The sequence below is a fragment of the Arvicanthis niloticus genome, chromosome 19 (assembly GCF_011762505.2).
Source record: "Arvicanthis niloticus isolate mArvNil1 chromosome 19, mArvNil1.pat.X, whole genome shotgun sequence".
NCBI classification, from domain to species: Eukaryota; Metazoa; Chordata; class Mammalia; order Rodentia; family Muridae; genus Arvicanthis; species Arvicanthis niloticus.
In genome coordinates, this window is record NC_047676.1 from 34,891,808 (window position 1) to 34,916,728 (window position 24,921).

The following is a 24,921-nucleotide window of genomic DNA, read 5'->3' on the forward strand; positions in this document are numbered from 1 at the left end:
GAGCATTAAGAGAGAGAGAGAGAGAGAGAGAGAGAGAGAGAGAGAGAGAGAGAGAGAGAAATAAAAACCTAACATAAAGCTTTGCAAATGATACAGGTGAAAGTTCTAGTTCACAAAAAAAAAAAAAAAAAAAGGGAAACATATTGTTCTTTTTTGTCATTGTAACCTGCAGATCACTTGCAGACTCCACCTTCACGCCCCTTCCCACTGCTCCACTCTGCCCTCTTCTGGAAAACAATACAAGAAACCCTAGTGGGTAGGTCTCACTTTTGTCCCTACCAAGTCTGTTAGTGTCCACATCCCACTTCTAATGAAACTCCACCTGCAGGGAAATTCCTCTGACTTGATTAGTGACCACTTCCAACCCCAGACTCCAATCCTAATTTTACCCCTGAAAAACAATTACACAGGAAGGTGATGGAGAGGAAAGATTTTATTTATGTACACTGTCCATCAGAAGGCAATGATTCTACATAGATTTAAGAAAAAATTCCTTAACAAATCAATTGAACAGTCAGGAGGACAAGATAGAGACACTTCCAGACTCCTGGGCATGTGGGGCACAGTCCCAGCTCTGAAGTTCACAGAGGCAGCATGAGGCTCTTCCAGAGTTTTTCTCTGGCTCCTGCCAGTGAGTAGTATATTGAAGGATTTCAAGGTGTATTCTCTCCACATTGCTTGGATGTCTTTCCTTTCCAGGTTTCTGTCTCATGTAAGCCTCTGTTTTTGGTCATTTTGGGGAGCACCTTTGGCCTCAGAATTCACAAGGGGCAAGCATGTCTGCAATGCTGTGCGTACTGTAATCATTTGGCTAGTTCAGAGCCCATTGAACCCTTCTCGTGGATGTAGCTACTACTTCCTGAGGACCCGAAAGTCTCCCTGAAGTTTCAGACATTGTCTCCAAATGTGTTCTCTGTTGGCCGAGGGTCTAGGCTGCACTCCCACTGTGTAGCCTTTGTAGTACTTCTCATACCACTGTCGATATTGCCTCTCCCATTCCTGGTAGCGTTCTTTCTCAAATGGGTCTCTAAAGTCGAAATTCTGCCCATAATAGGCTTTGGAGTCATAATGGGGTGGAACTTCTCTGTATCTATTAAAATACTCATGCTCTGTTTTTCCTTGAGGTATATTGCTTTTAGTGGGAGACTCTCCCCTAAATGCTAGAGGAGATCTTGACCAGAAGTGCTATCTTCTATAGGGAGGTGACCTTGTCCAGGATTGGTGAAAATCATGAGATCTGGACCTGGCACGGTATTTGAAGCTCTTTCCTCTGCCTGGTATTGGAGCTGGGGCAGAAGATGGGTTTCCAGGCTCAGAAGTGGCACAAGAAGCTGGATTTGAAGTAAATGAAGATATAGAGGGAGTTGTGTTAGCTGAGGAAGATGTCACTGGAATCTTCAGAGGATCCTGCTGTCTTGATATGGGAGACCTCATCAGAGGCTGCAGGTTCTGCTGGATGAGTGGTCTTGGTCTTGGTGTTGGTGTTGGTGTTAGTGTTGGGTGTGGAGGTAACTGTTTTCGTAGTCTTTTTGTATAGCCAGTTTTATTTTTAAAGTTATTAACAGCCTGCCGTAAAGACTTGTTGGCAACTAAAGCATCAGGAGAAACATCATTTTCATGACATGTTGGACATGTATGTTCATCGGACTCCAGGAGTGCTGTTCTTATACATTCATCACAGTAACTGTTTCCACAGCATGGAATCACAACTGCATCTGTAGGAATGTCTCTGCAGATGAGGCACAAGAGCTCCTCTGGGATAGGATCACCTTCTTCTGAAGATGGGGATGGTTCCTCTGGTAAGAAGGGTGGTTTCTCTTTCTTCCCAATGGCATAGGCCTCTGCATCTATAATCGGTATTGCATATTTTCCAGTGTTGGTAAGCATTGCACCTTTCATGTTAGGATCTTTCACTTCCATCATAAAACTTGTAGGAATTCCAGTGCTCTTTTTGATCCTAGGACCAGTTGCAAAGTTCTTATCCCCATTTGTTGGGCAATTCTTAATATAATGACCAGGTTTCCCAAAACGAAAGCAGGTGTACGATGGAGATGGCAGACTTACCAGACTTTTCTTCATGTAATTGATTGGGTTGTATTCATGGCCAGATTGCAACATCATTGCTTTAATTTTGTCTTCCTCAGAAGCATTGGCTTCAGCCAGATTGACAGTCTTTGTAAGCTGGGCCAGAGAAAGAGATGCAGAAGGGTCATCAATTGCTTTTGTAGCTCCCATCACTGGTTCAGTTCGACTTATAACACGTTTCTTGCTTGTAGACTTAACATCTCTGATAGGAATTCTTCTGACAATTACAGATGAATTTTTAGGAATTAGTGCATTAACATCAGTATATTCTTCTTCTGTCTCTGCATTGGTGATCTGCAGATCACTATAGGCAGCTTTCAGCTTTTCTCTCCCCATAATCTGCTTCTTTAAGTCGAAGAGGGAGATATGGAGCCCATCAAAGATGATGGTGCCATAGGTGAGTTTAGAGGAAAATTTATAGTGCACACAGGACATTGTGGCAAAGGATTCCTTGTGGTAGGCACAGTGCTGACCCCTGATGGTTTGCAAATTCTGGAGTCCAGTCTTCTGAGTTGGAAGTAACTCTGGTCTCTGAAAGACTAGGATGTGCTCCAGCTAATCTAGTGATGACTGACTATGAATGGAAAATCCAAGAATCCAAAGATTCTCAGTCCCCAAGCCTCAATGACTCAGCTGGTCTTCAGTAGAAGCTGGAATCCCAAAGTAGTCTCTAATACCACAGAAGGAATACACTTGCTAGCAAGTCCAGAGCAAAAAGCCAGGGTTTCCTTTTTCCAAGTTCCATTTATCTGAGTTATCAGCAGAAGGTGTGGCCCAAATTAAGGGTGTGTCTTCCTATGGCAAGTTCCAGATTAAAGGCGCAGGAGAGAAGACTCTGTAGTTAAGATCACTTGGCTGCTCTTCCAGAGGATCTGGCTTCAATTCCCAGCAACCATGTGGCATCTCACAACTGTCTAGAACTCCAATTACAGAGGAATCTGACACCCTCACCCCAGTCATACATACAGACAAAACACCAATGCCCATGAAATAAAAAAAATGAAAAAATTTTTTAAAATTCTACATTAGACATGGATCTTCCTTGTTCAAGTTAAGTGGAAAATCCCTCCCAAGTGTGCTCTCCATTTTTAAATTTTAGTTAGTTTGAGTTGATGTAATCAAGTTGATAGTCAAGAATAGCCATCATTGGCATCCTTTGTCAGTTTCAGCTGTAAATCAATGTTGAGTCTACCCTGCTACATGAGACTGTCTCAGAAGAGAAAAGGAAAGACAGAAAGGTGGGCATACTGAAAGCTAAAGACATAAATTGACACTACATTGAAATAGGAAAGCTACTAAGGAAATCAAGGGGAAAAGGAAAGACAATGGGCCCCTCCTCATTTGCCTGATTAACTTCTGTCACTCAACAGCTGACATCCAGGGATTTCAGCATAGTTATCTAGGCTATTTGGGGATGAGCCACACACATTCTCTGTTTTGAGGCACATGCCAAACAAGATTTTTAAAAATGGCTGATGACCCCTTGTCTGACATCCCATGTATAAGACAGGTTTGAGTATACACACCTGCAACCTCAGGAGTTGGAGCAAGATCTCAGGCTTTCAAAGTCAGTCTGGGATTCAGGGCACTGTGTCTTAAAAAAAAAATGTAAGAAAGGATTGCTTTGACTGCCTGCCTTATCTCTGCCTTTGCTCCCTTCTCCAGCTGCAGACTTGCAGAATACACTAATAAAATTTCTTTAGGAACAGAATTCTCTGGATAAGAAAAATAACTCGGGGCTGGCTAGATGGCTCAGCAGCTAAGAGCACTTGCTGTTCTTGCAGAAGACTGAAGGTCACCTCCCAGTGTTCGCATGGTTGTCTACAGGTTCTGTTATACTGGTTTTAAGAGAACTGATCCCATAGATCCATTCTGATTATCGAAGTGATTAGATATTTGTTTAAACCTTGAATATTTTTTTACATGAAGGATTGACTCTACATTAAGTAGATTGATGTTTTACTCAAATGAGGAAGGTTGTTTTGGTACAGGTCAATACTTATTTAAGGATGATCTTAGTAATAACTCCAGATATTAGTGATTGACATCCATATTAATGAAGTCAAGTGTTTTAAATTCTTTATACTGATTGTCAGATAAAAATCAGTCTTGTGACTCTGAAAAGTCTATGAAAACCAAGCTCAGATGTAAAAGTTTTTAAAGAAAGAACCACAAATTGATATCACAGTTAGAGAATGATCATGGAAACCAAGACATGTTCATAGACATAATTTTGTCAATTAGTTTTTGCCTATATCTTTCTTGTTAATTTAGTTTACTTTAATTATTTTGGTGACTACATCTAGACCATGGTCAAGGCCTAGAATATCATAAATGTGTGACCCTTGGAGGGTGGAATAGAGGGCTAAGAACTGTCTGAGCAAAGCAAATTGAATCAAACTGGGGTGGTGAAATTTTAGATATTCAAGACCTTATTAAATAGATTGATTTTTCCTGAGTATGATTGACTGGTTCTTACAGATTCAACATTTATTTACAGAACAGACTTTAAACTTGAAAGGCTGATTTTATGAAAAATTTAGTCTTTATGAGAAGGATCATCTTTTTTGTAAAGATCCTGAAAGCAAAGAAAGTACAGGCTGAATTTATACAGTGTCATTTCATGCTGTTTCCTTGGATTCCCACTTTAACTTCACACATTAGGGCATGAAATTCCAGAGAACACTAGTTTTCCTTAGACCCTGGTTGTGTCCATTTTCCAGATGAGCATAGTTTCCCATCAGACACCATCCATCAAAAGGTGAAAGTAAATGTCTTGAGGCAAGATACTGCATCCTGGAGCAGGGACAAGCATCTCTTGATAACAGAACTGTTCAACAGAACAATGGAGGCCTCCTGGGGCCATGCTTGTGGATGCCAAACTAGGCTGGAGAAGATCAAGGAATCAGGAGTGCTCTAGAACTTTAAAGGCTTCTCTGGATGTAGCACCCTAATATGTTAACTGATGTGTTCTGTGTCACCTACCCATAGCCTACTTTCAAGTCCTAAGTTCTGTACACATTGTGGGGCACAGTTAAAAGCTCTGAGTTGTCCTTTTCTTTGTTTCCCCTTTGGAAAAATCCTTTACTTTTGAAAATAAGTAGACTATAAACATGAGCTTTTCATCTAAAAGTACTTTTAATCCACCTTCCCCCAAAATATTTTAACACATACACACACACACAGAGAGAGAGAGAGAGAGAGAGAGAGAGAGAGAGAGAGAGAAACACACAAAAACACAGAGATTGTAGCACCTTTTTTCCTTCCCTCCTTCATTATTTCCTCTTCTTTCCTTCCTCCCTCCCTCCCTCCCTCCCTCACTCCCTTCTTTGTTCCTTTTTATTTGGGATGTCTCTATGAAGAGCAGGGTGTCAACTGATTATGTAGATCAGGCTGGCTTTTGAACTCACATTTACTAAGTTCGAATCATGGACCACCACACCCACTAAGACTGATTTACCTTTTTATTCTATGTCTGCTTTGTTTTATTCTTTTAGAGAAATTATGGAAAGCATATATTGAAAGAAGCAGAGAGTAGCTTTGTACGGGATCTCCTAGCAGGACTTGGTGACACATGACTTTATTTTCAGCACAAGGAAGGCAGAGGCAGGGAGATCTTTGACTTGTTGGCCAGCTTGGGCTACAAAGAGGATTTCACAACAGCTAAGTTTACACAGAGAAACCCTTGCTGTAATGACTATCATTTCCTGTCAAGCATGTTGATTAAATCTTGAAATAACAAAATTCAAAATGGAGGACACATCTGCAAGGGATTTTGCTAAATTTGTAGACAGTTATCCCTGTCTATGAGGTAGGAAGGCTTGTCTTTAATGAAGGTCTCTTTGAGATTGAAAGACACAGGCTTTCAATCAGGATCTGCAGCAAGAAAGGCACTTATTGTGATTTTGTTTTTGATATGAGCCAGGGTTTGTCTATAACACCCATGGCTGTCCTGGAACTCACTTTATAGACCAGGCTGTCTTCAAACTCAGAGATATCCATCTGTCTGATTCACTGCAATAGAGCTGGGATTCTGACTGTCTCAGAAGAGAAAAGGAAAGACAGAAAGGTGGGCATACTGAAAGCTAAAGACATAAATTGACACTACATTGAAATAGGAAAGCTACTAAGGAAATCAAGGGGAAAAGGAAAGACAATGGGCCCCTCCTCATTTGCCTGATTGACTTCTGTGACTCAGCAGCTGACATCCAGGGATTTCAGCATAGTTATCTAGTCCACTTGGGTATGAGTTGCACCCATTCTGTTTTGAGGCACATCCCAAACAAGATTTTTAAAAATGGCTGATGATCTCTGGTCTAAGGACATCCCATGTATAAGAAAAGTGTGAGTATATACACCTGCAACCTCAGGAGGTGGAGGCAGGGGATCAGGCTTTCAAAGTCAGTCTGGGCTTCAGGACACTTTGTCAGAAAGAAAGAAAGAAAGAAAGAGAGAGAGAGAGAGAGAGAGAGAGAGAGAGAGAGAGAGAGAGAGAGAGAAAGAAAGGAAGAAAGGAAGGAAGACAGACAGACAGACAGACAGACAGAAAGAAAGAAAGAAAGAAAGAAAGAAAGAAAGAAAGAAAGAAAGAAAGAAAGATATATTTCGGTCCTAACTTCCTAACTCTTGGGCTTCAAAAATGTTGAGAAGTGCACTACCCCACGTTTGGGGGCCAAAATGTCTCCGACCATTCTGTCAGTGTTGGAACCTGCACTGCCAAAAGCCTCGGGGCTAAATTGTTAGAGCCTGCACTGCCCCATGCTGCTCAAGTCTTCGGGTTGGGGTTCAGCAAGAGAGGATGAGGGTGGATGTGAAGAATGGAGACCAGACAGAGTGTGATTCAATCCCATTCATTCTTCAGTCTCTCTTTCTAGTCCAAGTCCCAAGTCTTGAGTCCCTAGTCCCTAGTTCCTAGTTCCTAGTCCCTAGTGCCTCCAAGTTCCTAGTGTCTTCTTCCTCAATGCCTAATTCCTACTCCAAGTTGTACTCTAAGTTGTACTGTCCTAATGCTTAATTCCTACTCCAAATTGTACTCTCTGAAGTGTCTGATTCTCTGTTCCTAGTGTTTCTTGCCTTTTATATGACTCACTTCTAAGCCATGCCTCTAAGTCACACCTTTAAATCATGCCCTTGGGTCTTGTCTCTAAATGTGATCTCTAAGTAACACCCTTAAGTCACACACCTTTAAGTCTCACACACCCAAGGGAAGATCCTGCGAATCTAAAACAAGGTGTTATCACAGTGTGCACAGCTGTTGTAGGCTAATTTAATCAAGTCTCTGGTCAGGGTATATGGCTCAAGATGGCTGCAAGAATGATAGCTGCTTTCTGTTGGCTCCCCACAAAGAAAAAAAAAGAATGAAAGCATTGCTTTGACTGCCTGCCTTATCTCTGCCTTTGCTCCCTTCTCTAGTTGCAGACTTGCACAATACACTAATAAAATCTCTTCAAGAACAGAATTCTTTGGATAAGCAAAATGACTGGGGACTGGATAAATAGCTCAGCACCTAAGAGCACTTACTGTTCTTGCAGAAGACCAAAGGTCACCTCCTTGAACTCACATGGGAAGCTACAGGTTCTGTTATACTAGGTTCAGGAGAACTGTTCACCTGGATCTATTCTGATTATCAAACTGATTAGATTTTTGTTTAAAGCTTGAACATTTTTTTACATAAAGGATTGACTCTACTTTAAGTAGATTCATGTTTTACTCAAATGAGGAGGGTTGTTTTGGTACAAGTCAATAGTGATTTAAGGATGATCTTAGTAATAACTCCAGGTATCAGTGATTGACATCCATATTAATGAAGTCAAGTAAGTGTTTTAAACCCTGTATATTAATGGCCAGATAAAGATCAGTCTTATGATTCTGAAAAGTCTATGAAAACCAAGCTCAGAGGTACAAAGGTTTTCAAGAAAGAACTACAAATTGATATCAAAGTTACATAATGATCATGGAAACCATGAAATGTTCATAGACATAATTTTGTCCATTAGCTTTTGCCTATATCTTTCTTGTTAATGTAGTTTACTTTAATTATTTTGGTGACTACATCTAGACCATGGTCAAGGCCCAGGAAATCATAAATGTGTGAACATTGAAGGGTGGAATAGAGGGATGAGAACTATCTGGGCAAAGCAAATTGAATCAAACTGGGGTGGTAAAACTTTAGATATTTACAACTTCATTAAATAGACTTATTTTTCCTGAGTATGATTGACTGGTTCTTACAGATTCAACATTTATTTACAGAACAGACTTTAGACTTGAAAGACTGATTTTATGAACAATTTAGGCTGTATGAGAAGGATCATCTTTTTTGTTAGATCATGAAAGCAAAGGAAGTGCAGGCTGAATTTATACAGTGTCATTTCATGCTGTTTCCTTGGCTTACCACTTTAACTTCACACATTAGGGCATGAAATTCCAGAGAACACTAGTTTTCCTCAGACCCTGGTTGTGTCCATTTTTTAGAGGAGCGTAGTTTCCCAGCAGACACCATCATCAGGTGAAAGTAAATGTCTTGAGGCAAGATACTGCATCCTGGAGCAGGGACAAGCATCTCTTGATAACAGAACTCTGCAACAGAACAATGGTGGCCTCTTGGACCATGCTTGTAGATGCCAAACTAGGCTGGAGAAGATCAAGGAATCAGGAATGCTCTAGATCTTTAAAGGCTTCTCTGGATGTAGCACCCTAATATGTTAACTGATGTGTTCTGTGTCACCTACCCATAGCCTACTTTCAAGTCCTAAGTTCTGTACACATTGTGGGGCACAGTTGAAAGCTCTGAGTTGTCCTTTTTTTTGTTTGTTTGTTTGTTTCCTCTTTGGAAAAATCCTTTACTTTAGAAAATAATTAGACCATAAATATTAGCTTTTCATCTAAAAGTACTTTTAATCCACCTTCCCCCAAAATATTTTAACACACACACACACACACACACAGAGAGAGAGAGAGAGAGAGAGAGAGAGAGAGAGAGAGAGAGAGAGAGAGAGAAACACGCAAAAACAGAGATTGTATCACCTTTTTTCCTTCCCTTCTTCCTTATTTCCTTCCTTGCTTCCTCCCTTTTTTCCTTCCTTCCTTCCTTCCTTCCTTCCTTCCTTCCTTCCTTCCATTCTTTCTTCCTTCCTTTTTATTTACAATGTCTCTATGAAGAGCAGGGTTTTCTGAAACTCATTATGTAGATCAGGCTGGCTTTTGAACTCATATTTAGTAAGTTCGAACCATGGACTACCACACCCACTAGAATGATTTACCTTTTTATTCTAGTGTCTGCTTTGTTTTATTCTTTTAGAGAAATTATGGAAAGCACATATTGAAAGAAGCAGAGAGTAGCATTGTATTTTGTGCATACAGCCAGTGCCAAGAAGGCCCAAATATAGTCTTTCAAATGACTTTAAAATTACAAAGTGAACATTCTCTAGAGTCTGAATGTTACTGTTTTGCAAGGTTGTAAAGAAAGTTTAATATATAGATATTTGAGAAACACCTAGTTCCATATTCTGAATTTTTAGTCTTGATTGTAAAACTAATATATGCTATTGACATGTTGTGTGAGATCATCAACTCTGTTTGGGACCGGAGGTACCAGGCATCCATTTGGTACACAGACACACATGCATGTAACAGGGAAGAATGCATTCAATAAACAAGTCAGATGAATACACTCTTGCAGGGCTAGTGAGAGAGGCTCAGGAGTTAGAGTCCAAATACCTTTTGAAGAGGACCCATAATTAGTTCCCATCACACACATGGTGACTCCCACATCTCAGGGAATTTGAGGCACTCTTGTGGGCTCTGTAGGCCCCATGCACACACATTATGAACCCACATGCATTCAGGAAAAACACTCATACGTATATAATAAGAACAAATGGGTCTCTTTAAATATAGAATATCCTTGAATTTTAAAAGTACACATTATTCATAGTATTTCCTCTAAAGAAATGACTTTAATATACTCTATGTATATTTTGTAAAGACAATGATTTTTAGAATATAACATTTAAAAAGGAAATAACATTTGAAAGGTCATGTAACAATCTGTCATTAAAGAGTTTTCAGAAGGAAGGGCAACTTTCTATGAAGAATGCAAATGTCTCACACTCATTACTTCACTTGAGAGATAGTTTACTTGGTTATGTTGTACTTACAATATTTCTTGGTTTTTGAAACTTATTTTATGGGTTCCCAAATACTATTTATAAGATTTCAAAATTACCTAAAATCATTTTATTGTCTAACTTTATTTATTCTGTTAATTTTTATTTTTCAGTTCATGGATTTTTTTTTCAAGATTCATCCCTGAGTCCCCTGTCTCCCATATGAGCTGTGCAGAAGAAGATGTGTCTTAAAGCAGGAGTCTGGAAATGACCATCAGATTTCAGCCCTGGGCGGCTGACAGCCAAAAAGAACTTGCTCTGTGGGAAAGTCAAGGTTAGTAGTGCCCTGAGAATCCATAGGATGGGCACTGACCATTGGGAAGGGTCTCTGGGGGAAGAGCAGCCCCACATCGACCCCTGCTGTGAAGAAGTAGCCTGACAAGCTCAGAGGGAGAGCTGCAGATCTAGGAAGCCTTTGAGCTTCTAGCTCCTTCATTGACCTGGCTCCAGCTGTGGCCCCTACAAGTGTGGACAAGCAGACAGGAGCATGAACTATGGACTTGGCCAGGATTGTAAGAGGCGCCTAAAACTCGGGGTGTGCCAGTGAGTCAACCAGGGTGGTCCTGTGTTCTCCCTGTATGTTAAGTTTACCTTTTGGCCCTTGCTAGAGGCAACCTGGGAAATGGCAGCAAGGTGGAAAAGAGGAGCTGAGACAGAATGACACTAGAGCTCTGGTCTGTGCAGATCCGGAAAACCTTAGTCAAACCGGAAGGGAAAGCAGCTGCAATGAAGATTTGTGTTTGCACTGAGTGTGTTGTCTCCCAGGGGATGGAGGATGGTGTCCAAGTCTTGGCACAATTGCCAGGCAACAAGGTCATTTACCGACAGTAAACAATATGAAATCTGGTTTTTAAACACATTGGAAGCCTCAGAGGGCAAGAAAACAAACCGAAACCTTGGCACCTGCATCTCATCTCCTACATCCTTGCACCTGAGTGCATGGCATTTTGAGTAGCATTTAGGGACACACCTTCCAACCCTAAGTCCACACAGATTCCTACCTCCACCTGCATGACAGAGTCCACTCCTGTCAGCAAAGAGAGTCCTCTGAGAAACAAAATCACCTACTAAGTTTAAAATCACCTTCGGATTTCAGCTGGTTCTGCTGACAGCCTCTCAGAACTCCTGGACAAGTCATAGCTGGTAGAGAAGGGGTCCAGAGTGTGAGCCCTGAGGTTGCCACCAACTGGAATGCCCCCTGCTGTAAAATGTCCCAGGGCCATAGCTCCCAAACAGATCTATGGGTCACCCTATGGAGACTTTTGGCTTCTTACCAGGACTTCTTCCTTGGCTCTCCCTCCTGTTTTGCCCTCCAACAAACAAAACGGTCCTCCAAGACAGCAGCTCATTGCAGGGGCCCAAGCTAACTCAAATAAAATAAAGACCCTACTAGGAGTTACATTAGATCCACTCCTGTCTCTTATTTTTGGAGATTACTAATATCCCTGGCAGCACAGTTCTCTTCCTGCCACTCACCTCCTAAGTGTGTTGTTTCTGTTTTATATACTCTAAAAAACAACTTTTGCCCTTTTCACTTCTTTTCTATTTTGTGGATTTGTGAACACCAGGTTTCAGGTTCCTTTGCTTGCCTTGCCCACCTCTTTCAGGATTATGAATACCACCCACAGTATGAGTGCAGAAGGCTCATGTGATCCATCCCAGGGAACACACTGCTGATGTCCTTATATGACTGAACCTAGAACAGGAGAGCCGGCTTTTTAGTTTTTGTGTTTGAAGAAGCTGTCTTGGGATTCTGCACCAGTGGCTCCTGGCCTCCTCCAGTACTGCCATGAGCAGATCTTGAGTCCTGGCTGTCTGTCCTTGATATCCCTGACTTAGAAGACCTCTGCTTTGACTCTTCCTCATGATACTGCTTTCCAGTCATGCTGTCTGCTTCCCTGTAAATATGACTCTGGTCCAAGGCACCCTGGAGCCCAACTATCCTGACAGATCCCTGCCTGCCTATATCCAGACACAAGAGACTGAATAACAGAAATGAAATGTGCATTCAACTCAAACACAAAACATTAAATAAAATAAAACAGAAGATAGAGAGAGGGGCTGGGAGAGTGAGCATGTGGAGAGGAGATTCCCTGTCCTGAAGCTTCATCTCTACACTGAGCTGGTTTCTCCTAACCATTTCTCTGCTGGGAATACAGGATTTGAATCTCCTCAGGACTCCTGTTGACCAAAGGACTATTAATTGGATTTCCAAGCAGGTCATGGTGACACACGCCTTTAGTCTCAGAGGAGGGAGGCAGAGGCAAGGAGATCTTTGCCTTGGTGGCCAGCTTGGTCTACAAGTGAGTTTCACAAGAGCCAGGGCTACACAGACAAACACTCTATGTAATGACTAGTCTTTGCTGTCAACTATACTGATTAAATCTCAAATTAGCAAAATCCAAAAAGGAAGACACACCTGCAAGGGATGTATTAGCTTATTTTGTAGAAAGTAATTTCTGTCTTTTAGGAAGGAACTTGCTTTTAATGCATATCTCTTTAAGCTGGAAAAACAGGGGCCCTTAATCTAGATCTTGAGTGAGAAAGACAATTATCTGTGTGAGTGTGATTTTTTTTTTTTTTTTTTTTTTTTTTTGGTTTGAGCCAGGGTTTGTCTATAATCCCTCTGGCTCCCATGGAACTCACTTGTTTGACGAGGCTCCCTACAAACTCACAGAGAGCCACCTGCCTGATTCACTCCCATAGAGCTGGGATACAAGGTGTGGGAACCCCCCACACACACACACACAGTGAATAGACTCATCTTTAATCCAGTCATTGACTCTGAAACACACACCCTTAAAATGGGCCACACCTTCGCCTATATAAGAACACAGAGGAAGAAAGTGTTCAGTTTGCCTGCCTGCTCTCTCTTACTTCACTGCCACTAGAGCCTACTTCTCTGTGATTCCATCTTCTAATGAAGACCAACTGAGGCTTCCAGCTTTGGGGACTGAGAACATCTGGATTCTTGGACGTTGCTTCCTTTCCAGCTGTTGCAGAATAAGCTGGACTGCAGCCTGTAAGTCATTCTAATAAATTCTTGTTCAGGAAAGAGAGAGTGAGTGAGAGATCATTATATTTGATCTTTTACTCTCTTAACCAGGCATGTCTAATAGATTTTCTGGCCCAATAGCACTTTCCCCATTGCCTTTCTAAAGAGTTGCCTATAACATTGAAATCTAGTCAATTGCATCCAGATTGATAGCATCTTACTTTGAGAACCTTCATTCCTTTTGTCTTTGTTTCTTTGGATTGTTGAGATTACAATCTATATAGCTACAGCTATATTGATTATATATATTGATTATACAGCTATATTGATTATATATATTGTCATGTATAATCGATAAATTACAATCTACATCTATATAGCACTAGCTGTCCTGAAACTAGGTCTGACAATCATGCTGGTGTTGATTGAGTTCAGAGATCCACCTGCCTCTTCTTCTGTATCCAGTTTGCTTCTTCCCCTTAGGTTCTAGGATGAAAGGAGTTTGCCATGAAACAGGGAAGAATCTTGCCTCCTTAGACAATGCAAATAGATGCTAGAATTGTGGGTTTAAAACTCAGCTTCTGATAATGTAATGTTTGGGAGGGTTCAAGAAGTATAGAGTATAATTAACTAACTGGAGACTTCTCTGAATCACAAGGTCAAGGACTTGCCCTCAGCCTTCCATGGATAAAGCCAAGAAGATGATGCAGTTCTGTACCAGTTCTGTCGAGGATGCACCAGATTCTGAAGAACATGCACTGAAAAGTGCACCTGCCTTGACAGCACTGAGTAGAAGAGGTGCCAAGTCTGAGCCAGCTTGTTTCTGTGGAGAGTCAGGTCACTGCTCTAAGGATGGTTTATTTGTCGATTGGGATCTATATTCCTTCTGTGTATTTGAGAGCTTGGACTACCTGAGACACTACCGCAGACTGATTTGTGCCAAGAAGAGGGGCACAGATGTCTTCCAGAATGAGAATCAGAGGGAGCCACAAGTGTCCCCAGGAGATGTGGAAAATGACAACTGCAAAAATACAGAGGAGCCAGACCAACCCTCACCAAGCTTGCTCAGGAAGAAAAAGCTGAACCTTGAGACCTGTGATGGTGGAGGCTGCCCTGACCAGGATCCTGCTTCTGACAGTCCCAGATGCCAAGGGTGCTGGGCATGGCTTCAAAGGGCTTTTGGCCAGAAGAAGAAGAGAAAAGGCCACCTAGAATCTCTTTGGAGCCCCAGAGCCCAGAAGCCTGCTAAGACTTGCAATTAGGGAATCTCCTGTCAGCTCCTGCTGTTACAGGGAAGGCACAGACAATTGCAGTTGTGTCTTTGCAGCCATCTGTTTTGTTTGTTTGTTTGCTTGTTTGCTTGTTTGCTTGTTTACAGCTTTCTTAATAAAAGTGTTAAACTGATGAAAATTTGTGCTCTTTTTTAAATGGTTCAAGGGAAATATGAAGGGTGGTGTGGACACACATGAGGATACTCTACTATTTCCTTCTGTTGGTTGAAGGACTAACTGGTGGTTTGTTTTGAAGGAAGTTCTCAGAAGATGTTAGGCATCCTGGTTCTCTTGTTTACTGTGCCATAAGATAACCAGTGAACAGGGAGCAACCTTGAGAACTTTGAGAAACACTTTTGCTGAATCAACATGGATGACAACTGATCTTCCCCCATGGTTTCCCTCCAAATTAATCTAAGAGTCACCTGCAACCTACAATTTACACTTCTTCCTTCTGTGTAGAATAGACTAGTCCTGGATTCAGATTTCCTTGCTTTGCCTGTCTTTTATGGAGATTAGAGGCCTGATTCACCACTTCTGATCTGGAGAATCTTTCTATATTCAGCAATTTTCAGAGCAAATTTCTGCATCACAAGTAAACTCACTTGAAAAACAGGACTTGGCCAAGCTGGAAGGTTATGGCACTGCTGACCCTGACACACAAAACTAAGAAAAACCAACTGGCCATGAGAAGTTGGGTTTATGTGCTTCTAGTCTTGGAAGAGGTTCACATTGTACAAGCCTAAGGTCAGCTGTTGGTCTTCTAGAAAGTCTAGCATCACATTAGGAAATGGATGTGAGGTAGGCATGTTCATTCAGGCAGGTGGATCCCTGTGAGTTCCAGGCCAGCCTGATTTACACAGAGACTTCTGGGACAGACAGGGCCATATAGTGAGAGAAACAAATGGAGGGATGGAGGTAGGGAGGGATGGGGAAAGGAGTGATGGATGGGTCTGAATGACAGACATTGCTGCATTTGTGGAGCATATAAGGAAGCAGCTCTGCAAAACAGTGCTCAGGAACTGGGAGAGTCAGTGAGGATGTTTCTCCTGGGATTTTATCCATGAAACACAAAGCCTGGGAAGTTAGCAGGTCTCAATGTAGTCTACCTTTTCCCTCCAGTGCCAACTGTGTTCTCTACAGCATGGTGATCATGTGGGAACTAGTGCTCAAGCATGGTCAACAGCAGCTGTGATTCCAGGATAGTGTTTTCATACTTTGATGGCCTTTGAATTGCAGTTTTACCTTTTCATTATTCTCAGGAATTTTAAGTGATCTTTTTCCTCCCAGTAATACCTAATCTGTGAAGTAAGTCCTGTACCAGGCAAGAAAGTGATCACACCAATGTCAGTGTCAAGAGCACACTTAAGTGTCATCACATACAGTTTGCTCTCTGAACTTCATTTTTCAAGAAGTCTGTGTAAGAAATGAAATAAGCACTGTACCACACTACTGACCAGCATGTTTTCCTTTGAATTTTTAACATTTTCTGTAATTCACATTACCTGGACCTTTCAACAGAGGTGGGAAGGCTCAGAGAACATATCTTGGATTCACTGAGAGAATGAAGGCCTTCCATAATTTCTTCTGTAAATAGCAGAACTTGGAGAGTAGTTACTTCTTCAATACTTCATAAGCAATAGAAAATACAAGACATGTTTGCAGAATTTCTGTTACTATTACAAAAATTGCTAAAATTAAATTGGTAGTAAAGTGGAATGGAGATTAAATTGAAACTCATAGTTCCAGCACTTTATTTATACAAGCCTTGATTGGTTTCTGGACAGTGCCATTGACTTAGTCAGGGTTTCTATTCCTGCACAAAACATCATGACCAAGATGCAAGTTGGGGAGGAAATGGTGTATTCAGCCTACACTTCCAAATTGCTGTTCATCACCCAAGGAGGTCAGGATAGGAACTCAAGCAGGTCCGGATGCAGGAGCTGATGCAGAGGCCATGGAGGTATTTTTCTTCCTGGCTTGCTTCCCCTGGCTTGCAGAGCTTGCTTTCTTATAGAACCCAAAACTACAAGCCCATGGATAGTACCACCCAAAAATGGTACCTCCCCACTTGATCACTAATTGAGAAAATGCCTTACAGCTGGATCTCATGGAGGCAGTTCCTCAACTGAAGTTTCTTTCTCAGTGATAACTCCAGCTTTGTCAACTTGACACATAAAAGGAGCCAGTACAATTGACCCTTTGTCAACTTGACACACAAAGACATCAATAGTAAGCCTCAACCCTTACTTTCTTATTCATCCACAAGACCTAATAACTCTAAATAATCTACAGTCTTTGCAAATTCTTACATATTAAAATTTCAATTCCTTTAAAATATCCAATCTCTTAAAATTCAATGTCTTTTTATAAAGCAAAGTCTTTCAAGTGTGGGCTCCACTAAAATACTTTCTTCCTTCATGCTGGAAAAATATCAGGGCACAGTCACAATCAGAAGCAAAATCAAACTCCAACCATCCAATGTCTGGGATCCACTCACGAACTTCTGGTCTGCTCCAAGGGCTTGGGTCACTTCTCCAGCCCTGGCCTTTGGAGCACACACCTTGTCTTCTAGGCTCCAGCTGCCTTTACTTCACTGCTGCTGCTGTTCTTGGTGATCACCTCATGGTACTGGCATCTCAAGACACTACTGTCTGCCACCACAACTAGGCTTCACAAATAGTCTCTCATAGACTCCCTTTATGGTGACATGCCTTGACTCCTCTGCATGACCCCTTCATGTTTTCAAAACCAGGACCACCTGGGTGAGTCTTACACCTTACACCATGTCCAGCCACTGCCCGAGGTACAACCTTGACTATCTCTGAAACACAGCTTCTTTGTGCTCTCAAAAAACACTTCCCAGAAAATTTCACCTCAATGACACTGGTCTCTCCTTAATCATGACTAATTTCTTAGCTCTAGTTAACCAGTATCAATAGTCCCAGTAATGCAAGTTTTCACCTTAGTATCTTTAGTTCTGGTATCTTGTTAATCACAGCTGATTCTTCAGCCCTAGCTAGCACAACCCACAGAATCTTCACAACCAAAATAGCAATGGCCTTGATAAGATTCTTTGATTTTCCCTCTGAAATTTCACAAGCCAGGCCTCCATCTTCTGCTTTCTCAGCTTGGTTTCTTAGAGAACCCAGGACTACCATCCCATGGATGGCACCACCCACAATGGGCTCAGCCCTCCACTCTTGATCACTAATTGAGAAAAGGTATTACAGCTGGATCTCATGGAGGCATTAACTCAAGGGAGGCTCCTTTTTCTGTGATAACTGCATCTGGTGTCAAGTTGACAAACAAACCTGGCCAGTACAGGCCTCCTAGGTGAACTTCAAACACATCCTGAAATGAATTGGAAAGGGTTATCCAAACTGAAATAGGTACCTTGAACACAAGGAGTCAAATGACTAGTTCACAGCCTGAATTCCTAGAACTTCCATCGAATGGAGTCTGGGTGTTAGGAAGGTTATTTAACTCAGAAATGTTTATTGTATTTACATTGTTTGCAACTTGTCATGTGTAGAGAGCTGCTCCCCAGAAGATGGCGCCTGGCAGGCAGCCAGGCAAAAGCTTGTACCTGTAAACACAAGCCTTATTAGGAATATATAAACAATATGCAGCTTTCGCTAGTAGAGTGTCCATAGTATTATGCCACGTGACGGAGAATTGTTGGCTGGCCTTAAGGGGATATAAGCCTGACGCTGAAGGGGAAGGTGTGCTATTTCTGTATCAAAAGCTTGAATTAAACTGCTTGAGGAAGAACTCAGGAGTTTCCTTTACTTTCTGCTCGTCAGAGAGGAGTAACAGCAACAGTAATGGGTGTGTGTACTTCAGGACTCTGAAGTACAATATATGCTTACGTGTAAATGACTGTATGTTATCCTGTTTAATGAAGTTTTAAAGTAAACAAACCAAGGTGGGAATCAGGAGACCCTTATGATCATGGAGCTGACTCAAAGCACCAAATAGAGCATCCCTTTCCCTTCCCAACTCAGGTGTACAGGAAGGGCTTTCCTGCTCAGCAGGATACTTCAGCACTGAGACTTCTTGTGGAAATCCATCCATCAAGAACACAGAGGGAACTAGGGAGGAGGGTTTACACACTGGGCAGGACTGTTACGGGCAAGTGAATTCAGGGATTCAAGCTGCTGCCCCTTTAAATGATGGTTCTGGCCCTGCCAGTTGATTTTGTTCTGAAAAAGTATTCTAGAGAAAACCAGCCAGGACCCCCAAGGATACACCAAAATAATAATAATAATAATAATAATAATAATAATAATAATAATAATAATAATAAAAAACAAATAAAAAGAAAAGAAAATTTACCTACATATAGAACCCAGGTATGCACATCTCATCTGAGCCACCACAGTTCTTGGATTTCTGATCCCCTTCTAAGTCAGGCATCTCTGAACTGTCAAACCCTAGAGACTGCTGTTGTAGAGGGATTAGCCATGCCTACATCCTAACAACTTCGCTAAACTGTTTCACTCCTATGGATGTGGAACTCAGGGATGTCCTAGAGTGGGACAATAGGATCAGCTGTCTCAGGTGCTGCTTTAAACTGTGTCCAATTCCTTCACTAATCTGCCCATCCCAGAGACTTTCCTCTAAAGTCTATTAAGGGGTTTAGTTCCTTGTTCTGAGAGTTGCTACTTGTCTTCACCTTCTCTCTGCACACAGACACCACCCCACACCCTTGCAAGTGCTTAGATTATCAGTGAACCTGACCACCTGAAATTTTTATCATTGAATCTCTCTACCTGACAGGGAAAGAATAATTCCCTTTGGAGGGTCTCACTGTTCAGTCCTTGCTGTTCAGGAATTTACTCTGCAGACCAGACTGACCTTGAACTCAGAGACCTACCTGCCTCTAAGGTGCTAGAATTAAAGGTGAGCACAGGCCTGCCTGGCTCTGGAAATAGTTATTTATTTATTTTTTTTTTATTTATTTATTTATTTATTTATTTATTTATTTATTTATTTATTTATTTTGAGACTGGGTTTCTCTGTGTAGTCCTGGCTGTCCTGGAACTCACTCTGTAAATCAGGCTGGCCTTGAACTCAGAAATCTGCCTGCCTCTGCCTCCCAAGTGCTGGGATTAAAGGCCTGTGCCACCACCACCTGGCTGTAAACCTTAAGAGGCCTTTTGCTATTCCTCAGATTCCATGCATAAAACTTTTTTGTTGGATCTGGCAGTCAGATTATACAGTACCATCTGAAATGGGCATTGTTTAAAGGAGAAGAGCAGCTCCACAGCGACCCCTACTGTGAAGAAGTGGCCCGCCAAGCTGGGAGGCAGAGCTGCTGGTCTAGGAAGACTTTGAGCTTCTAGCTCCTTCAATGACCTGGCTCCAGCAGTGGCCTCTACAAGTGTGGACAAGTGGAGAGGAAAACTAACTATGGATTTGCCCAGGGTTGCACAACTCGCCTAAAACTCGGCGTGTGCCTGTGAGTCAACCGGGGTCGTCCTGTGTTTCCCCTGTTGGTGAAGTGTACTCTTGGAATTTGGCCACAAGGCAACAGGGGAAAGGGCAGCTAGATGGAAAAGACAATCTGAGACAAAATCGCATTGGTGCCCTGGTCCGCGCCATCTGGAAAACCTTAGGTGAACAGAAAGAAAAGTAGTTGTAATGGAGAATTGTGTTTGCACAGTGACTTCCAGGGGGACTCGGGGGTGTCTCAAGTCTTGGCACGATGGCTAGGCTGAAAAGGTCATTTACCTATGGAAGAAAGCATGAAACCTGCTTTTAGAAAGGTCCAGATGCAGAGGACCAGAAAAGAAACGGAAACCGGGGCACCCACAAGGCATCTTGCATATTCTTGCACCAGGGCTCCAGGCATTTCAGTCAGCATGTAGGCGCACACCTTCCCTACATGAGCAAAATCCCACCACTGCCTGCTTGACCAAGTCCAGTCCTGTCAGCAAAACTAATGTACAGAGAAACAAAATCACTTATGAAGTTTTAAAATCACCTTCGGACTTCAGCTTGGTCCTGCTGACAGCCTAGGGGAACTTGGCTTGGGGAATAAGTCAGAGCTACTACAGAAGGGGTCCAGAGTGTGAGCCCTGAAGAGCCCACCAACTGCAGCTCCAGAGCCACAGCACCCCCAGCAGTGGACAAGTCCAGGGCTGAGGCTCCAAAGCAGAACTGAGGGTCTGTCAATGGAGACTTTTGGCTTCTTGCCAGGACTCCTTCCTTGGCTCTGGCTCCTCTGTTTTGTTGCCCTCCAACCAACAAAACCGCATGTCCTGCATGACCTTGGTACATTGCAGGGGCCCAAGATAACTCAAATAAAATAAAGACCCTACTATGAGTTAAATCAGATCCGCTCCTGTTGTTATTTTTGGAGATTACTAACATCCCAGGCAGGACAGTTCTCTTCTTGCTCCTCATCTCCTTGGTGTGTGGTTTCTGTTTTATATACTCTAAACAACAACTTTTCCCTTTTTCACTTCTTTTTCTATTTTGTGGATTTGTAAATACAAGGTTTCAGCATAATATGCTTGTTTCTCCCAACCCCTTTCTGGATTATGAATACCACCCACAGTTTGAGTGCAGAAGGCTCACATGATCTATCCCAGTGAACACACAGCTGAGGTGTGTCTGGACCTAGAGCAGGAGAGCTGGTTTTTAGTTTTTGTGTTTGAAGACGCTGACTTGGGATTCTGCACCAGTGGCTCCTGGCCTCCTCCAGTACTGCCATGAGCAGATCTTGAGTCCTGGCTGGCTGTCCTTGATATCCCTGACTTAGAAGACCTCTGGTTTGACTCTTCCTCATGATACTGCTTTCCAGTCTTACTGTCTGCTTCCCTGTAAATATGACTCCAGTCCACCGCAGCATGGAGCCGAACTATACCAGCAAACCTCTGCTGGCCTCTGTCCAGACACAAGAGACTAGAGGATGGAAATATCATGTGCATTCATCTCAAAGCCAGGAAATAAAACAAAAGACAGGGAGAGGGGCTGGGAGAGTGAGCAGGTGGAGAGGAGATTCCCTCTCCTGAAGCTTCATCTTTACACTTAGCTGTTTTCTCCTAACCATTTCTCTGCTGGGAATACAGGATCAGCATCTGCTCAGGACCAGCTGACCAAAGGACTATCAACAGGATTTCCTAGCCCGACTTGGTGACATGTGACTTTTATCTCAGCAGCAGAGAGGCAGAGGCAGGGAGGTCTTTGCCTTGGTGGACAGCTTGGTCTACAAAGTGGATTTTACAACAGCCACGTTTACAGAGAGAAACATCCTCCGTAATGACTATTGTTTGCAGTCAAGTATGTTGATTAAATCTTGAACTACCAAAATTCAAATATGGAGGACACACCTGCAAGGGACTTAGGTAAATTTGTAGACGGTAATCCCTGTCTATGAGGTAGGAAGGCTTGTCTTTAATGAAGGTCTCTTTGAGCTTGAAAGACACAGGTCTTCAATCTGGATGTGCAGCAAGAAAGACACATATCTGTGTTATTGTGATTTTTGTTTTTGATATGGGCAGGGGTTTGTCTATAACAACCATGGCTGTCCTGGAACTCACTTTATAGACCAGGCTGTCTTCAAACTCAGAGATATCCACCTGCCTGATTCACTCCCATAGGGCTGGGATTAAAGGTGTGATTCACCACAGGAACACACACCTTTATTTTGGGCCACACCTTCAGAAAGAGGCCTATATAAGAACACAGAGGAAGAAAGTTTTCAGTCAGTCTGCTTGCTCTCTCCTAGCTAGCAAATCTATTACTTCACTAGCACTAGAGCCTCTGTGATTCCATCTTCTACTGAAGACCAGCTGAGACATCCAGCCTCAGGGACTGAGAACTTCTGGATTCCTTGACTTTGCTTCCTATCCATCTGGTGTGGAATAAGCTCAACTGCAGCCTGTAAGTCATTCTAATAAATCCCCTTTCAGGAAAGAAAGGGAGAGTGAGAGATCATTATATTTGATCTTTACTCTCTAAGCCAGGCACCCCAAATAGGTTTGCTGGCCCATTAGCACTTTCCCCATTGCCTTTCTAATCTGTCCCCTATAATGTTTAACTCTAGACAGTTGCTTCCAGAGTGATAGCATCTACTTTGAGAAGCTTCACTCCTTTTTTGTTTGCTGGTTTAGATTTTTGAGACTAGGTATTTCTGTGTAGCCCTAACTGTCCTAGAACTAGTTCTGACAACCATGCTGGCCTTGAGCTCAGAGATCCAGCTGCCTCTGCTTCTGTGTCTGATATGCTTTTTTCCCTAAGGATCTTGAAAGAAAGGCTTTTGTCACTATTGGGCAGAATCTTGCCTCCTCAGTCAAGGCAAATAGATGCTAGAATTGTGTGTTTAAAACCCAGCTTCCCACAGTATAATGGTTGTGAGGGGACAAAATTCAGGCTATAAGTAATTAAGTGGAGGCTTCTGAATTACAAGGTCAAGGACTTGTCCTCAGCCTTCCATGGATAAACCCAAGAAGGTGATGCAGTTTTGTCCCATTTCTGTCAAGGATGCACCAGATTCTGAAGACCATGCACTGAAATGTGCACCTGTCTTGCCAGCCCTCAGTACAAGAGGTTCCAAGTCTGAGCCATGTTGTTTCTGTGGAGAGTCAGTTCATTGCTCTGAGGATGGTTTATTTGTTGATTAGATCTATATTCTTTTTGTGTATTTGAAAGCTTGGACTACCTGAGACACTACCACAGATTGAATTGTGCCATTAAGAAAGGGTTTTTGTTGTTGTTTTTCAAGTTTGTTATTTAGTTTGTCTAAGGCTGAGGCCTCATGAGCTCCCCCTCTTCCAGGTCTGCATGTGTATTGGTGTTCTCCTTGTTCAGTCTCCACATTGGCAGCCACATTGCTGAGACTGCAGTGCTGTAGCAAAATGTGAATTTATATTAGAAGGAACTGCTGTAATATAGGGTAGAGCTTTTTGTTGTTTTGTTTTATTTTGTTTCATAAATGACTGACTCTATTCAAAAACTCACTTTTTATAGAACAGCTCAGGTTTTTGTCTGTTAGGCTCCATAAGAACCTGGCCCCAAGATGGCAATGGTCACCCGAGGGCCGAGTGATAAACAAGTCCTTATTAGGTATGAAGGCTGTGCTTCAAGGTGGCCTGATCTTACACAAGCGTCCTGAGCCTATGGAGAGATGATATGTGGCATGAGTTCATGGGCTCCTGGCAGGGTTTATAAGCTGCGTCTGGGAAGGGATCCCAGGCTCGCCATCTTGACTACCAACTGCTAAGCATCCTGAGTAAACTGCTGTGAGAAGGAACCAGTTGTTCCCCATCTTAATTCCTGCTGGTCAGGGTTGGCGTGGCACATTTGTCTAAAACTTGGATTTTTCCTTTACTTAAAGAATTGACTCTGCATTAAGTAGGTTGATATTTTACTCAAATGATGAGCGGTTTTTTTTTTTTATACAAGTTGAATATTTATTTATGGACTTAATAATGACTCCGGAAATTAGTGATTGACAAACATGTTAATAAAGCCAACTAAAAGTTTTAAGTTTGATTTATTGATGGCCAGATAAAGAACAGTCTTGTGCTTCTGAAAAATCTATGATAACCTAGCTCAGAGGCACAGAAAAATTAAATGTACAACCCCAAATTGACATCAAAGTTAGATAATGATCAGGGAAACCTTGAAATGTTCATAATCATAATTTTGTCCAATTTAAAGGTATATCTTTCTTGTTAATTTATGTCACTTTATTTTGGTGACTACATCTGCACCATGGTCAAGGCCAAGGAAATGTCAAATGTGTGGACACATTGGAGGGTGGGGTAGAGGGCTGAGAACTGTCTGGGCAAAACAAAATTGAGTCAGAATAGGGTAGCTAGACCTTAGATATTTCAGACTGCATTAAATAGATTGACTTTTTTCTCTTTTGGTGTTTCGAGACAGAGTTTCTCTGTATAGCACTGGCTGTCCTGGAACTCACTCTGTAGACCAGACTGGCCTTGAATTCAGACATCTGCCTGCCTCTGCCTCCCAAGTGCTGGGATTAAAGGCATGTGCCACCATAAACTGACTGACTTTTCATGAGCATGACTGCTTGGTTCTTACAGATTCAACATTTATATACAGAACAAACTCTTAATTTGAAAGGCTGATGATATGAAAAATTTAGCCTTTCTGAGAGGATCAACTTCTAATTTCAATCATGAAGGCAAAGTAAATGCAGGCTGAATTTATACTGTGTTGTTTCAAGTTGTTCCCTTAAATTACAAGTTTAACTTCACACATTAGCACATTAAAGTCCAGAGAACACTAGTTTTCTTCAGACCCTGGTTATGTCCATTTTCCAGATCAGCATAGTTTCCCAGTAGACACCATCAACAGTGGAAAGCAAATGTCTTAAGGCCAGATATTGCATCCTAGAGCAGGGACAAGCATATCTTGAAAATGG

The 24,921-nt window shown here is 42.1% G+C and overlaps 1 pseudogene; it reads left to right on the forward strand.

Annotated features, from left to right (window-relative positions):
- The window catches only part of LOC117723848 (serine/threonine-protein phosphatase 2A 56 kDa regulatory subunit gamma isoform-like), a 691,904-nt pseudogene that overhangs the window by 473,458 nt on the left and 193,525 nt on the right, over positions 1 to 24,921 (forward strand).